Source organism: Neofelis nebulosa, chromosome 9, assembly GCF_028018385.1.
Source record: "Neofelis nebulosa isolate mNeoNeb1 chromosome 9, mNeoNeb1.pri, whole genome shotgun sequence".
Taxonomy (NCBI): Eukaryota; Metazoa; Chordata; class Mammalia; order Carnivora; family Felidae; genus Neofelis; species Neofelis nebulosa.
This window is the reverse complement of record NC_080790.1, coordinates 24,780,848-24,799,064: the sequence shown is the minus strand read 5'-3', so window position 1 is coordinate 24,799,064 and position 18,217 is coordinate 24,780,848. Positions and strand designations below refer to the sequence as shown.

At 42.4% G+C, this 18,217-nt stretch overlaps 1 protein-coding gene across 6 annotated transcripts in view; it reads right to left on the bottom strand.

The window, feature by feature from the left end:
• The window catches only part of LCLAT1 (lysocardiolipin acyltransferase 1), a 184,910-nt gene extending 167,851 nt beyond the window's left edge, over positions 1-17,059 (bottom strand). The window contains exon 1 of one of the 6 annotated variants that reach the window (XM_058682946.1): positions 16,868-17,059. The gene's annotated coding sequence lies outside the window, so the exon portion shown is untranslated. Of the gene's footprint in view, positions 1-2,103; positions 2,622-11,441; positions 12,746-16,687; positions 16,807-16,867 lie in introns of those variants that run through there. The other 5 variants (XM_058682947.1, XM_058682945.1, XM_058682948.1 and 2 more) reach the window with 5 other exon arrangements.
• Positions 17,060-18,217: the final 1,158 nt, after the last annotated feature.

The window sequence follows — 18,217 nt, the reverse complement described above, 5'->3', positions numbered from 1 at the left end:
GAAAGAAAGAAAGAAAGAAAGAAAGAAAGAAAGAAAGAAAGAAAAAACGAACCACATGACCAAATACCAAACAGAAATGCTAGGTCTTGTTCTTTGACAGAAAAGGACCATTTTATTACCTATCAACAGGAAACTTATAATGCATCTAACAGAAGTGTTTATTTTTTCAAGGAAAAGTTATGGAACAACCACAGAACATTTCAACAACACAACATAAACAGAACAACCATAATCAATTCAGAAAATCTTCCTGTTCAGATACATGAAGCAGGATAAACACTTCAAGCACAGACACCATTACACAGATTTTACTCAAAGCTTTTACAGTCCAGCTTTTAGAAAGTACATTCAATAACTAGGAACTACCATTTTAATGGCCCACACTTCAGAAGCATCACAACTTATTTTACCCCACAATGTACATATTATAGAGGTGGCTTTTAGACAACAGGCTTGAGCACTGGAAACTTGATCAAGGTGAAAGGGCCCACAGAGACCCCCCTGGCTGAATACAGACATGCCCATCAAGCCACCCACTTCCAAATACTCATAGGCCTAACTATCCAAAGGGCTGCTTACAACCAGACACAGTTACCAAAAAAGGGAAAATTCCCCATGTTCCCATACCTCCTCACCTTCCCCCTTTAAAAACAGCCCTCACCTCCTGCCTCATGGCAGACAGCCTCTCCTCTGTTGTCCTGCCTGCTGCTCCCTTGAGGTATATTCAATACATTTCTATCCCTTTGTTCTGTCTTGGGCAAATCCTTTCACAGCCCGTGCCACTATCCCCCACCCAAACATCGCCCCACATCTAGGGGCCCCCATGTGACTGGCATAGACACCACACATATCATCACCTCCTCTTGTTGCTAGCATCCCAGAACAAAGTCTCAACTCTGTCTTTCAGCCAGTGAGGGTGAGAAATGGAGGAAGAAAGGGAAAGCAGGGAGTGGGAACAGCATACTGGGCTAGTCAGATGGTTCCTGGTATCTAGTACTGACTGCATTAATGAACAGGCTTATTGACTCAGGAATCTGAGAGACTGTGCTGGCTGCAGTGCTAAGTAAGGACGGGAATGCCAGAACAGTGTGGTAAGAGCCCAGCGTGTCCCGTGTTTCCAAACTCCAGACTGAAAGGGAGGCAGCACTGTTAAACCGGCCACGTCCTTGGAGTTTGGGTTTTTCCCAGATAGCAACACCTCTAGACAGAATATAGAGAGTGAGGGCAAAATCCAAGCCTAGATCCCAACCTCCATAGGGAATGGGGTAAGGGACAGCTCCCTGCCCCACACTCCACAACATCTGATGTATTCAAGTTCCAAAGACTGCTAGAGGAACTCGAAGATGTTCCGAAAGAAAGCAGGTATGACACACTATCCCCACTTCCTGGACTCTGGGTCTAAGGTCAAATTAAAAGGACGATTCTACTCTGCACACAGAAAATGTCTGCATCAGGGAGACAGTTGTTTTTGTTTATAGTAGTACTTAATTCCATTAGAATATGTAAACCAATTATAACTATAGTTATCTACCTACATATAAACTCCTTGTTCACGTGGGGGGCATCCTGCATCGTGGTTTATTTTCATTATCCTAAGCTAACAGTAGTGAGGATGCCCTTGGCTCAAACCACCCCCTAACTTGCTCCAAATATATAACCCACAGAAAGCCAAGCTACTCCCCCAACCCACTGCTAATTTCTGACAGGCTTAAATTCTCTCAGCCTCTGAAGATCCCCTCTCAATCAATTCACCAATGCTACCTTACTCCCAACACCTGAACCCCCAAAGCCCCCAAAATTCCTGAAGTAAAACATTTGTAAATACTGAGGGTCGGAGGGAATAGTCAATGTAAGTAACAGATATCCTTGAGCCATCTCTCCAGTTCCTCCCTCTTCTCTCACCTCAAGTCCTACGCCCCCCAAAAATCACCTTGGAAACCCCAAATGGTTACCCCTAGATTAAGCAAAATTCAGCCCTTTCCGGTTCTACTTACTTGTGAGCATTCCCAGTCCATCAAGGTGCTGAGCTCTAAATTTAGCCTTCCTTCTATCAAGATCTACCCTCCAAATTTTTTTTAGGGAAAAAGATAATATTTTTGTTACTTTGTTAAGCCACATTTCCAGCCCTAATGCTTCTTCCTAGTACAAAGGAAGGCAAAACAGGATCTCCATGACCAATGTTTACTGAATTAAATTACCAGGCCACTGTTGTAAGGAACTGCTCATCAGATCAGACTGTCCACTTCCCTTTCTCAGAGCAGCAAGGTCACGTGCATGTTTAAAATGTCCTCACTTCCAAAAGCAACTGTTATCAGTTGCTTTGCTTCATTCTCTCCAATTGTCACCAGTGAAATCTAGGACCTAACAATCAGGAAAAAATCCCTTCATTTTTTGTTACAAATTAAGAACTTACGTCTCAGGAAAATAAAATCAGTTGTTCACAGTCTTCTAAATTTTTTTTAATGTTTATTTATTTTTGAGGGGGGGAAGAGGGAGAGAGGGAGAGAGAGAGAGAGGGAAAATGAACATGAGTGGCGGAGGGGCAGAGCGAGAGGGAGACACAGAATCCAAAGCAGGCTCCAGGCTCTGAGCTGTCAGCACAGAGCCCGACTTGGGGCTCACAAGCCGTGAGATCATGACCTGAGCTGAATCGAACACTCAACAGACTGAGCCTCCCAGGAGCCCCAATTGTCCACAGTCTTCTAATAACAAAACAGTTCTTCAGATGTAGGAGGTACTGTGAGAAGGATGTGACATATCTCTTAAGCCTCACAACCACCACAGCAGAAAAAGCACCGAGGCTACTCCCAGTGGTTAAACAGGTTAAAAAACAAAATCCCCTGCTCCGAATCACAAGGACAGGAAATGCTACCAAGGGATTCAAGCCCATCAGGCTAAATTCACAGTTCAAGCTGTTAATGGATTATTTAAACAAATAAAAAGATAACTTGGTGTCTTCCATGCAAATATAAAATGAATAGCTGTCTATGATTTTACTTTACTCACTAATTATGGCCCAAATAAGATGTTCCATCTGGCTCAAAAGGCCATCTGGCGTTTGGCCAAAAAGCACAAACATATAGGCAATCAGAAATGGTGAAACGAGGGACACCTGGGTGGCGACTGCAGTTCAGGTCATGATCTCGAAGTGTGTGGGTTCGAGATCCACAGCGGGCTCTGTGCTGACAGCTGAGAATCTGGGGCCTTCTTCGGATTCTGTGTCTCCCTCTCTCTCTGCCCCTCTCCTGCTTGTACTCTGTCTCTCTCTCTCTCTCTCTCAAAAAGAAATAAACATTTAAAAAAAAAATGGTGAAACAAATTTGCTTAATAGATCCAAAACTTGGCCCCTTACAGAAGAGAGGAAAAGAGATAAATTGTATCTCCGAACAAAAAATTCATATGCATGTCTTAAGGACAAGAATAATTTGCGGCACCTGGATGGCTCAGTCAGTTGAGTGACTGACTCTTGGTTTCAGCTCAGGTCGTGATCTCACAGTTCATGGGTTCGAGCCCCGAGATGGGCTTCGTGCTGGCAGTTTGGACACTGCTTGGGATTCTCTCTCTTTCCCTCTTTCTCTGCCTCTCCCTTGATCGCTCACCCTCGCTCTCCTTCTCAAAATATATAAACAAACTTTAAAAAAAAGAATTTGCATTGCTGTCAGTTACTGACAACTTACGAAGTTGTAAAATAAATGAAAAAACAAAAGCTGCAGACCCCATAGGCTAAACCTACTGGAAAAGTGCTCTAGATATCACACGGTTTCCAACGAAGACCCCAGTAATCCTCTGTGTTACTAAAAGACTTTCACAGAATTTCCTTACATAGCTCTTAATCACTATGCACAATGCCTATTTCTCCTTTTAGAAAAGAATCCACAGCTTCAAGGTTTCCAACAACCTCTAGAAAAACGGAGTCCTCTCCAGAAAACTAATCTTCCACTAAGATAACGTTTTCTGTCACATACTAAGCCAGAAATTTAGATTCACTATGAATTTATAAATGTATATGTATGTATGTACATATGCACATGCACACACACACATACAGATACAGAAATAATCCACTAGATTGTCAAATTTCTTAAGAGATCTAGAACGAATGAAGGCATGGTTTTACTGAACAAAGACACAAGGAATTACTCTCTGGAGAAATAAAGACAGAGTTAAACTATCACTTCAAAGTAAATGACCCAAAATTAACTTCTTCAGTGTCTTACTGGCCTATTTATGTATCTTAATTTCTATCCTATGTTTTCTTCCATAAAAAAAAAAAAAAAAAAAAAAAAAAACAATCCCAGTCCAACTTCCACCTATGGTAAAGTTGATTAGATCTGCTGCCCCTACTGTTCCAGCTAACTGCAATTAAAAAACCCTGCACAAACAAAAGAAGACTCTGAAGGTGGAGAGAGAAAGGCACACCAGCTTGGAACTCGGGACCCATGGAACAACACAGTGGTGAATCTCCTGGGCTTTCCTTTTGGCTCATATACCACACGGACATGGAGTTGAAGAAGCCAGTTATCCAGAAACGCCAAAGGGGGTAGGCAAAAGAAGTCTCTTCTCTTTCAAAGGACCAAGAAAAGAACAGCACAACAAACTTTTAGATAACAACCACTGCACTCCAGCCAAAAACCACAGATAAAACTGTGGCCCACGCCATCCACTACAGCATTGGCCAAGTAGGGAGCTAACCTTTCACTCTCACCAGGCTGTAACATTACACCTCAACATGACTCCTTCCCTTAGCCAATCCTTTACCCCTGCAGGGGTGATATCAAAGGCCAGACTTCCCTGCCAGGTAGGTTTAAGACTCCCTTCCCCAGCCACACAGTGTCTATGGAAACTATCTGTAGAGCCTGGACTTTACTCCCGTGACAGTTACAAGGCACTCCTTCCCATCCCCATGTGGGCAGTACGCGGCAAGGCCTAGTAGAGAGGCAAGACTTTCACCACCTCCATAGTGTGGGGTAGGAAAGCCACCCCTCCCAGCAAGGTCAGCGGAGGCCCATGGCAGGAAACAGACAAGGATGCAGAGTAGTATTCAGCGGAGGCCTAGAGGGGAACTGAAATACCCACCCCTGCCAGGCAACAATGAGGAGCCCCAATCTGTGTGCAGGACAGACTACAACTCACCCAAAATGAAACAGGTAATTTGAAAAGCCCTGTAACCATTAGGAAAATTGAACTCATAATTAAAAACCACTGGAAAAAGAAATCTCCTGGCCCAGATTGTTTCATCAGAGAATTACACCAAATTTTTAAAAAGGAGTTAACACAATCACTTCCAGAAAATACAATAGGGAGCACTTTCCAATTCCATTTATGAAGCTAGTATATTACTCCGATGCAAAAACCAGAGAAAAAATAGTACAAGAAAAATAAAACTACAGACCGATACATGAATAGAGGCACAAAAATATGTAACAATGCATTAGCAAATAAAATTCAGCAGGACATAAAAAGTTGAATTTAATCAGAGATGCGTGGTTAGTTCAATATTCAAGAATCAGTGTAATCCACAATATTAAACTGAAAAAAAAAATCCACATGACCACACTAATCTATACAGAAAAATTATCTGATAAAATTCAATGCCTGTTCATGAGATAAACTCTCGGAAAAAAACTGGAATAAAGGAGAATGTCCTCAACCGGGTAATGAGCATCTACAAAAACCCTCAGTAAACATTATTATACTTAATGATAGAAGACAAAATGCACAATCCCCATTACTGGGAATGAGGCAAGGATGTCCCCTCTCACCATTCTAGTTCACATAGTACTGGAAATACTAGTCAATGCAAGGAGACAGGAAAAGGAAATAAAAGCTACACAGAAAAGAAGTAAAACTGTCTTTATTTGCAGAGGACATGATGGTTTACACAGAAAATCCCAAGAAATCTACTCCGAAAACCTCCCAGAACTAATAAGTGAGTTCAACAAAGTTGTAGATACAAGACAAACATTTTTGTCTATTTTTTAACGTTTATTCCTTTATTTTGAGAGAGAGAGTGTGTGTGTGTGTGTGAGAGAGAGAATGCAGCTGCAAGTTGGTGAGGGACAGAGGGAGAAGGAGGGAGAGAACCCCAAGCAGGTTGCACACTGTCAACGCAGAGCCCGATGTGGGGCTCAAACACATGAACTGTGAAATCATGACCTGAGCCGAAGTCAAGACTAGGACACTTAACCGACTGAGCCACCCAGGCGTCCCCAAGATAAACATTTTAAAAAGCAACTGCATTTCAAGTGAAAAGGCAACTTACATGAGAAAATTTTTGTAACTTATCATATACGATAAGGGGTTTTGTATCTAGAATATATAAAGAACTAGTATCACTCAGTAATAAGGAAGCAAATAACCCAGGCAAGGGGTACCTGGATGGCTCTGTTGGTTGAGCCTCTGACTTCATTCAGCTCAGGTCACGATCTCACTGTGTATAAGTTAAAGCCCCACATGGGTCTCACTGCTGACAGCACATAGCCTGCTTCGCATCCTCTGTTCCCCCTCTCTGCCCATCCCCCACTCATGCTTTCTCTCTCAAAGATAAACATTAAAAAAAAATGTTTTAATGGGCAAAGGATCAGAATAGACATTTTTCCAAAGAAAACATACAAACGACTAATAAGCACATGCAAAGATGTTGGACATCATTTGCCATCAGAGAAATGCAAATCAAAACACCTCACACCTCCTGGGATGTTATAATGTAACTTCTCTATAATGTCCCTATAATCAAAAAGACAGGTAATAATAAGTGTGGGTGTGGATGTAGAGAAATGGGAACACCCACACACTGCTGAGGGATTGTAAAATGGTACAGCCTGGAGAACAGTCTGGCAGTTCCTCCAAAATTTAAATATATGTTTACCAGACGGCCCAGAAATTCAAGTTCTAGGTGAACACCAAAGAACAACTGAAACATACATGTACCCAAAAACTTGTACTTGAGTGTTCAAGGCATCACTATTCATAACAGCCAAGAAGTGTTCATCAACTGATCAACGGATAAATAAAATGTGTCCTATCCATGCCTTGGAACAGCTCATTATTCAGCCATAAGGAATGATGCACCGACACATGCTACAGCATGGACAAACCTTGAAAACATGTTGGGTGAAAGAAGCCAATCACAAAAGACCACATATTCTATGACTCCACTTACGTGAAATGTCCAGAATAGACAAATACACCAAGACAGAAAGCAGATTAGAACATGCTTCTAAGGGGAAAGGTTGGGGCTTAGGGAAGCGTCACTGCTCATCAACAGAGGGCTTCTTTTTGAGGTGATGAAAATGTATTAAAATTAATTGTGGTAATGGTCGTACAACTCAGTGAATATATTAAAAATCACTACCAAATCCACAGCTGAGTTCTTTGCAGAAACTGACAAGCTGATTCTAAATCATATGGATTTGTTGGGGAACCAGAATAGACAACACAAACTTGAAAAAGAAGAACAAAGTGAGAACTCATACTTCCTGATTTCAAAACTTACCACAAAGCAACCGTAATAAAGACAGTGTGGCACTAGCATAAGGACAGACATAGACAATGGGATGGAGAGTTCAGAGACAAACCCATTTGTCTATAAAACCACAATATGACCCTGCGACTGCATTCCTGGGCATTTATCCCAGCGAAATGAAAACTTAAGTCCACACAAAAACCTGTACGTGAATGTTCATAACAGCTTTATTTATAACAGCCAAAAACTAGAACTAACCCAAAATACCCTTCAATGGACACATCCACACCAAATGCTAATGATCTTAAGGAATACGAAGCAAGAAAAAAGAACAAACCATTGATACAGGCAACAACATAGATGAACCTCCACGGAATTATGTTACGTAGAAAAAGACAATCCCCAAATGTTACACACTGTATAATTCCACTTATATAACATTCTTGCAATAGCAAAAATTACAGAAAGGAAGAACATATTAGTGGTTGCCAGAGAAGAGGGTGTGTGGCTATCCAAGTACCACATAAGGAATCCATATGGTGAAACTATTCTGTGTCTTGGCTGTATCAATGTCAATATTCTGGTTGCAATATTGTGCTACAATTTTGCAAGATGTTACCTTGGGGAAATGTACATGGGTTCCTTTTGTATTACTTCTTGCAACTGAAAGTAACTCTATAATTACCCCAAAATAAAAACTTAAAAGAAAGGCAGAGGAAGATCTGACCACATACAGAAGAAGAAAAGGCAATGTGACCACAGATGCAGGGAATGGAGTGATGTGGCCACAAACCACGAAATGAAGGCAGTCACCAGAAACTAGAAGAGGCAAGGAACATATTTTCCCCTAGAGCCTCTGGAGGTGGCACAATCCTCCCATACTTTGACATCAGCCAGTGAGTCTGATCTTGGACTTCTGGCCTCCAGAACTGTGAAAAAAAATTTTTTTGATGTACTAAGCCACCAAGTTTGTGGTATTTATTACAGCAACCACAAGAAACTAATATAAATACCCATCTCCTAGAAACATTATAAACAACGAACAAATATGTATGGAAAATGCCCTGACGAAGTCAGAAGCACAACTGCAAAAGAGAAAAACGTACACAATGTTAGAGGGCTTAATTCAAAATAAGAATATTCATGCCCCTAATTTTTGAGAGTTAAATAAATCTGAGATAAAAAGAGAAATAAAAATAGCTTTGGGAATAATTATGTCCCATGTAGCCTGAGTTCCCTGAAGATTAGCCCACTCAATACACAAGAACTATTTATAACAGTGGCTCTAGCAATGATTCAGTCTTGATTAACTCTGACTTGTAAGGTATTTCTTCTCAGAAGGCAAGAGAAGGTAAATTGGGCTGGTTTCACCCCAACCCTAAATAAACTCAGCAAAATAAGGTTACTCTAGCACCCCCTAGACTACTCTACATTACTTCAATCCTGCTTCTACACTTCTCTCCCATTGTTACAGAGGACAAAGCAAATATAGTTCTTCTTTTAATTTAATCAATTGGTCTTAATTAACAGCCATGCAGAAAGTACAACTTAAGTTTCTATTTGTAGTTATTCACATTAACAAGTATGTCAGTCCAGTAATTCACAAATTCTCCAGTTTGAATACTACATCATAAAATACCATTATGTACACACAGAAATAAAAACCCAGTAGTGTATGTTTACTGAATTTCACAATGATATAAAGGCACATCCAAGAGTATTAAGAGTGCCAGGGCACCTGGGTGGCTCAGTCAGTTAAGAATCTGACTCTTTATTTCAGTTCAGGTCATGGTCTCACGTTCATGGATTTGAGCCCCACATTGGGCTCTGGCAGTGTGAAGCCTGCTTGGGAGTCCCTCTCTCCCCCTCTCTCTGCCCCTCCTGCATGCTTCCTCTCACTCACTCACGCTCTCTCTCTCTCTCTCTCTCTCTCCCCCCCTAAAATAAAAAACTTTAAAATATATTTTTTATATATTATATATATATGTTAATGTGTAAGTTTATAAATTTATATATATATGATATATATATATATAAAGAGTGCCAAAATAATCACAATACACGAAAGGAGAAAAGGGCAAAAGGATGTCTCATTTAAAAATCCACATTATAGGGGCGCCTGGGTGGCTTGGTCGGTTAAGCGTCTGACTTCGGCTCAGGTCATGATCTCACGGTCCGTGGGTTCGAGCCCCGTGTCGGGCTCTGTGCTGACAGCTCAGAGCCTGGAGCCCATTTCAGATTCTGTGTCTCCCTCTCTCTCTGCCCCTCCCCTGTTCATGCTCTGTCTCTCTCTGTCTCAAAAATAAATAAACATTAAAAAAAAAAATTAAAAAAAAAAAAAAAGAAAGAAAAAAAGAAAAATCCACATTATAGGGGCACCTGGGTGACTAGGTTGGTTAACCGTCCAACTTTGGCTCAGGTCATGATCTCACGGTTCGTGGGTTTGAGCCCTGCATCGGGCTCTCCGCTGACAGCTGGGAGCCTGGAGCCTGCTTCCAATTCAGTGTCTCCCTCTCTCTCTGCCCCTCCCCCATTTGTGCTCTGTGTGTCTCTCTCTCAAAAATAAACATTTAAAAAAATATATTAAAACTCCCACATTACAGAGAGAATCACCCTATGCAGCTAGTCAATTGTGTTCGCAAGGATATACAGGAACTTTGAGCATAACTTGTAATACAAAGCATACTCTTATTCAAATCATAATCTCTTACACTTAAAGCCACGTAAGTATATTTACATAAAGTATATTTTAAATTTAAACTGGATTAAAACAGGCAAAACAGCAGACTCTGGAACTAGACTGCCTAGGTTCAAACCCATGTCATTTAACCTTTCTTGGCCTCATTTGCCTCAACGGTAAAACGAAGACTATAATAGTATTTACAGGGGACACTGTGAGAATTAGAGGAATTACAAACTTAACAGCATTTTAGGACTGAACCCAATATGTAGTAAGCACTCAACAAATATTAGCTTTTACGATTATTAATAGCTACTAAAAGAGAGTGTCACCAAGACTGCCTATGGACCTCATGTTTTACAGCTGCCATGCTTACCTTTCATCACAGAAAACCCACAGGTGACAAGAAGTGACAAAAATCTCAGTGATCTCTGTACAGAAGGCACTGATTTATCCCCGCCTTCTAGACAGTAAATGCAAGGACAGGAATTGTGTCTTATTCAACTGTGTCCCATCACCAAGTTCATGGTTAAGTGTCCAAAAATATTCAGTTAAGTAAATAAACATTACCGTGTTCAAGCCACTACACTTACCATCATTTTCCTCTGTAAGCCCACAGAGGCAAATTTTTATTTAAAGGCTATGCAATAAAAACACAATTCTAAGAAAGCACTTGTATTACAACAACAGGACAGCAGAAATAATGAGAGCCAAGACAAAGCTGCCTTCCCCAAGATACCAGAACATTCCTGTGGGGAAAGAGTTAATATCTGAGCTAAAAACAATCCCCTTCTCTCCACACAAAGAAGGCTGGGAATGGCTGCAGTGCTCACTTCTCCTCCTCCTGGTTCTCTTATTCCTAACTTCTGTCATTTGCTTTGTGACACCTGTCCATACCAGGTCACCAGCTCCACGAGTTCTCCCAAGGGGATTAACTATACACTTATTTTAAAGCATAAAATGGAGGTGAGCTCTTATGTGACATGGAAAACTAGGGGTAGCTTAAGTCTTCCCTTTATTGTCCCCAGAGCAGCAACCTACTTCCAGTGAGGAAGTTAACGATTTCAGTTTTCAGAAACCTCAACTGTGAAAGTCTGCTGATAAAAGTGGCTAATCACCCCTGGTCAGCTTTCATTGATGGTGCCCCTCAGACATGCCTTCCATCTGCCTCTGGGGTTATCACAGTAGGATCCCCGTGTCCCCACTGCCAGACAGAGAGGACCAGGTAAAGACGTGATGGCTGAAAGTTCACAAAGGCCTTTTTCGAACTTTCCCTCACTGCTACCGGGAACTCACCACAGGCTTTTCTCAGCTCCATTACTTTATCCAAAACCTTGCAGCCAAAGGGATCACAGGAGTCCTCGTTATCCAAGAGCAATTAGCATAGAATGGAAAAAGCCACACAGTGATTTCTCTTAAACAGAGACATTTCACAATGATGAAAAAGAGAGACTGGATTAGAATTTTCACCTTCAAAAATGAAACGAAATACAAATCAACTTATTTGCATAATGTATCTTATATTAACCAAAATTTAGGTTACACTCACAACTATGCACTAATTCTTAGGACAAGGAATTAATAAGGGATTGGGACATAATCTTGTGGCTAAACTGTAAAACGGCATGATATGACAATCTTGATTTCACATCTGCCTTTTGCAAGACAATTATCACAAAAGAAAAATTCTAGATTTCATCATTTATTCCCCTGAAGCCTCTCATGCTCCTTTTAAATTCTTACAAAGCATCTCTCTTGTCATCATTCCTGCTGGTTTTCCTCATCAAGTTAATTAGCCTAACATGGCCAATTCTCACTAGCACCTCTTTAAAGGATAACAGAAAGTGCACAAATCTTAGGTGTGCAACTTGAGTTTTTACATATACATACACCCATGTAACTACTGCCCAACTCAACATACACAACATTTCCAATACCCCAAAAGGTTGCTGGAGGAACCACCGCTTCGACTTCTAGGACCAGGAAATAGCTGAACCTGTTTTGGGACTTCACTTAAAGGAATCATATGGTATACAATCTTTTCTCTGGCTCCTTATGTCTACGAAACCCATTCATGTGGACGCGTGTATCAGCAGTTCATTCTTTAACTGCTTTTATAATGTTTCCTTTTATAAATATACCACAGTTGACTTGTCCATTCTACTGCCAATGTACGTTGGGTTTTACCTAATTTTTAGCAGCCACAAATAAAGGTTCTACAAACATCCTTTTACTTTTGTTTTGTTTTGTTTTTGTAGACATATAAATCCGTTCCTCTTGGATTCCAGCCATTCTAGAAGGTGTGTAGTAGCTCACTGCTTTAATTTCCATTTCTCTATTGACTAATAATGTTGAGCACCTCTTTTTTTTAATGTTTTATTTATTTTTTGAGAGCAAGAGAGTGTGAATGGGTTAGGGGAAGAGAGAGAGGCAGACAGAGGATCCAAAACGGGCTCAGTGCGGACAGGCTGACAGCAGCCCAATGCAGGGCTTGAACTCACCAACGGTGAGATCATGACCTAAGCCGAAGTCAGATGCTCAACCTACTGAGCTACCCAGGCGCCCCTTGAGCTCCTCTGAAGGTCTGTATACAGACCTTCAGAGATCCTCTAGTAGAAAGAGCCTGTTCAAAATTTCTGTATATTTTTTAATTGACTTTTTCTTATTAATTGTATATATACACACACACACACACACACACACATTTTGGGTAGGAGTCCTTGGTCAGATATATGAACTGCAAATTTCTTCTTCCAGTCTGTACTTTGCCCCTAATTTTTTTTTTTTTAATGTTTATTTATGTTTCAGGGAGAAGGAGGGAGAGAGAGCAGGGGAGGGGCAGGGGCAGGAGGACAGAGGATCTGAATTGGGCTCTGCACTGACAGCAGGGAGACGGATGTGGGGCTCCGTCTCATGAACCATGAGATCATGACCTGGGCTGAAGTCAGACACTCAACGGGCTGAGCCACCCCGGCACTCCTGCCCTTCATTCTCTTAGTGGTGTAGAAGGAGAGAAGTTCTCATTTTAATTTAGTCTGAAGTCCAATTTATCAATCACTGTTACAGTCACTGCTTTCACAGTCCTTTCTAAGAATTTTACTCTAGTATTACTAGAGTACTAGTTCTCTCACTTGTGCTTCTGGTCTGAACAGTTCTCAACCTTGCTCTGAATGCATGAAATCCTGCATCTCTGCAGGGTTTCCAACTTCACCTTGCAATCAATTTGGAACGCACTGTCCGATGCTAGACAACTCTAGGGTTATGAATGTTTGCATGGAGATCACTTTTACGACTAGAGAATTCATTTGTGATTACTTCCACATTATAATGGCCTTCTGCACAAATATATTAAAAACCTAATGTGGGGCGCCTGGATGGCTCAGTCAGTTAAGCGTCCGACTCGGCTCGGGTCATGATCTCACGGTTTGTGAGTTCGAGCCCCACGTCGGGCTCTGTGCTGACAGCTCAGGGCCTGGAACCTGCTTCGGGTTCTGTGTCTCCCTCTCTCTCTGCCCCTCCCCCGCTCGCAATATCTCTCTCTCTCTCTCTCTCTCTCTCAAAAACAAATAAAACATTAAAAAAAAATTTTTACATCTAATGTAAAAATAAATGAAACAATGTTATTCTAACAGTTTACCCCCAACACACTTACGAGGATTCTTCCCACTCCTTTTTCATGGCTTTACTCCAGTGGATCTACCTTCACACTAGACCCTGCAGACTTTTATGATATGCAAGTTTTCTGTAGTCTATGAAACCAGAAGCATAGAGGAAGTTATATGCCTGGTTCTGTTAAACTTTATTGACCCAACGACATCAAAGGGTTTACAATTCTCCCAAAACCCAGTAACAAAGAGCTTTCTGCTCTACCCTTCACTAAATTAACAACGTCTCCAATCTGCAACCATATTGTTACCAAAACAACCAACACCTGTTTACTTGGTTATCAAGGGTTCCCTTCTCCCACCCCATTATTCTTCACACCCAGTCAATCTTCCATTCCGCCTTCAAAATGTGGTGGCAGACTCTGTCTGACCTCTGGTCTGCCAGTAAATGCCCTGCTTCGCTCCCTCACCACCTCTTGCTTGGAGTATGGAAACTGTCCTTAACTGGTCTCCTTACATTCTGAGTATCGCCCTGTCACCAAAATCATCTCTCCAGAACATAAACTTGATAATATTACTTACTTGACTAAGATTGTTTTACAGGCCCCACTGGGCACAGGATAAACTTACTCTCTCAGATGAGAATTCATAATCATTGCTGGGTTCTCTCTCAGCAACTTCTGCAAAACTCTGGTCTGACCCCTGGACACCAATGCACTCTCACTTGTCCTGACTCTCCACTGCTAACTCCTTTGGCTAGAAAACCTATCTCCTTTATCCTGCAGTCACTTCTCTTCCTATCTTGGCCACGACCACCCCCAACAAAAGCAACTTGTATGTGTTTCCACAGCTCTCTGTACCCACCACAACTATATGAGTCCCTCTCCCACTGCATTAGTTATTTATCTTATTCACTGGTCTACAAACTTTTGGACCTGAAACTTCTCCCTGTACTCCATTATGATAAGGTCAGGAATTAATCTTTACATGCCAAAGACTTGGCAGGGCAATTCCATAAAGGCTCAAAGAAACAATGAATGTCCAAGCTACTTTTATTCCATATCCTTTTTTTCCTAGAGAGACTAGAACACTTAGTGCAAATACATCAAAGCAATGAACCAACCTAACGTAAGCTTTCGTTCAAAAGTCACCCAGCAAATTATTCTTTTGGAGTTTAATAAAAACCAAATCTTCCTTAATTATTGATTTTTGCTTCCTGTTAGAAATTAGTCAACTCTTTGTTTTAAAATAATTTTTAAAATAAAGGGCACCAAAAGTAAGATGACTATACCACTTAACCAAAGTAACTGTAGTCATCACCATATAAATCACTGTTGGATGCTAATGGAATGAAACACAATTTTTATAAAATATAAACAAAAAAATCACAAACGAAATTACTTCATTGAAAAACTTGTTCCTATATATCTCCTTAACGCGTAACAAATCTGTATGATACCGGAAAACCATATGGCAGTTAAGAACAGAATTTTTCCATTCGGTGCCTCAGTTTCCTCATTGGTATAACAAGATGAGAAAGTACTTCACAAAACTGCTAGGTGACTGAGTCAGCACAAATAAGGTTCTTGGCAGAGTAACCACATAGTAATAAATGTCAACTGCTATCATTGAATATTTTTAACTTTCTTAACCCCTTTCATATATACATTGCCTTGTTTTGTTTTGTTTTCTTCACAATACAATGAGCTTGTTTGGACAAGAAATGCTTTGCCCGGTCCAGAGAGGAGACACTGACAAAGAGGTTATATGATTTCCCTAATGTATTTTAATTGGCAGAGTAGGAATTAGAAACCACACCTACCCCAGCCCCAGGCCAAACTGACCAAATCTCCAGGTAGCACTTTGGAAGAAGAAGTCTTTTAGGTTTTCCCCACTGTTTCCTCTTGGCGGTCATCAACAGGCAGATGGGGGCAGATGAACTAACCCATTAGCTCAAATTAAAATGTAGAAGCCTCACTTTCACAGTACCTGACACACAGTGGGCACTAAAAGACAAGAACTACTGGGGCTGAAACACAAAGTGCTACCGTGTTTCTCAATGACAGAACAAGGCAAAATCAAGCCTGCTATCAAATAGAAAAGTCACTTGATAATTACGCTCATCTATCACATCAAAGTAAAACGTGGCAAGAGAAACTTTTAAAAAAAGAAAAACCTTTAAAAGTTGGACAATTTCCTTTTATTCTCAAAAATCAACAGTTTTGCAAACAGGACTTTCATTAAGACACTTTTTGAAAACTCAACTAATTATATTCCATGACATGTCTTTGCCCAAGTAAGCGACTGACGTGTATAGACAGTATTTCATCTCTGAAAGCCCTTCACCATACTTGTTACTTCCCTGGGCTTAAACTGAATCCCAATACTCAGCCGCGTCTACAGCCACGTGCATATGGAATACAGTTAATGCGCTTCAAAGGCAGATGCAATATTCCAAGGAACCCACCTGAAGCAGGTAAGTACAAAGGAACCAAAAGGTCCCTGAGGCATCTCGAGTGCCCTACCATTATTTCTTCTCTTTAAGAAGCAGGTAGAAGTTAAAAACACCTCAAGGATCAGGCTTGACAGCAGCTCCTGGCTGGGGCCTACCTTTCCTTTCGTGGCACCGCCACTCGGGCACCTATGGGCAGGCATCTGGCGCCTGAAGGATATACACAGATCAGGGCTGGCACGTGGTGGCCACTTGGGACGTTTTGCACAGTGGCCGAAACAGGAGTATGTCCGGGGCGAGGCAGCTCCCAGACCCGCTCACATCTGGAACAGGAAGGTCTGGACGCTAATCTGGGCCGTCCAACGGGACACCTGGCCCTCCTCGCCCCGCAGCCGCCTCGCCTTTGCCTAGCCGGCCCGCGCGGTCCCAAAGCCCCCCGACGTGTCCCCAGGCTCCTGGAATCGCTTCCCCGCGCCTCCTCTCACCTGAGCCCGCGACGCCGCCACCTGCGTCAGGACCCCAGTTCCTGGCCAAGTGACCGTTACCTGGGCCGCAGCCCGGGGAGAACCTCGGCTCGAGGGGAAGAGCCCGTGAGACTGCTCCCCCTCCGCCAACTCGGGAATCCCCCGGCCGCCGCCGCCATTTTACCGGCGCGCAACCCCCACCTGATAGTTCAGGCTTCCCACCTGTGACCAGCAGAGGACGTCGAGCGTCGCCTTGGGGGACGCGTGGGCGACCTGGAGAATCCGTGGGGGTCACAACCTCCGAACAGAACCCGCCGCTAATTCATCCCGGAGCGGGGAGGCGTCCGGCCCGTCGCCCTAGTAATGCGTCCCGGAAGGCTCCATCCTGATTGGCTGCGAGCTCCATGACGAGACGGCGTCCCCGGCTGCGTGGGAAGCCCGGGTTCCCAGCGCCCCGCCCCTGCTCCCCTGCGGGGGCCACCCCGGGCGTCCGTAGTCGAGGGCTCCCTTAAAGGGGCCGCGCTCTCTTCCTCTTCTGGCCCTCCCGAAGAGGGGGGCGGTGTAAGGGCGAGGAACAATAGCAATAGGAAACCACGGAGGGCATTGTCCCAGGGAACCTCATCGTCCAGCCAACCCCTAGTTTCAGACTGGAAAACAGAAATCTGGGGAATTGAATTTACAAGCCTACTTTACTAGCTCGAGGTCCCGGGGCAAATCAGTGGTAGAACCAGTTCTAGAACTCCGGTTCCTGATGCGCAGAGCCAAGTTCTCCCTGGCAGGCGCAGCATTTCCCCCCTCCTAGAGAAACTTCTCCTCCGAGCGCCCACAGCCGTTACTAACCCTCGTAAAAGGTGCTCGTCGCTTTGCACTGTGGTGTATCTGCCCCCTGACCTACAGGATTCTAAAGTTCCATAATGGTGGGACTGTGGTTAAACCCCTTCATTTCCCACGCTACGCTTTCCTTCTGCTGGCCTTCAACAAAGACTCACTGAGTAAAAAATCTTAAAAAATAACAAACATAGCCACGCATCACACACAGCCACTCAGAAGTCATTCACGTATGTTTATGTATTTGTTTATTCAACACGTCACGGGATGGGGGGGATGAATTATCTAAGTACAAGGTTCATGTCCTCACAAAATTTACAGCGTAATAATAATGGACATATAGGTTTGGGATGCAGAGCTTCAATACAGCAAAATTGTCCCCCAATTTCTTTGTGAATCAAAAGTTCCTGAGCTCCTTTCCTAAATCAGCTTCACAACCTCTCCAATTTTGTTCAGAAATACGGAAGTATTTAAGATGTACTAAAATTGTAATAGAAAACGACCAGAAACAGCAGAGGTAAACACCAATACAAAAGCTGACTCTGCCAATTATCTCTATAACCTCAGGCCTCATTTTTAGCTTTAAAATAAGATTGCTAGATAAAAGATCTCCATTTTTCGTGCAACTCTTACAAGTTTTTAAGTTTCTTGATGTCAGAGACCAGGGGAAAAACCCTGAAGGCACTCCTGGGTTTTGAAAGCAGGGACTATGCAAATAGTTTA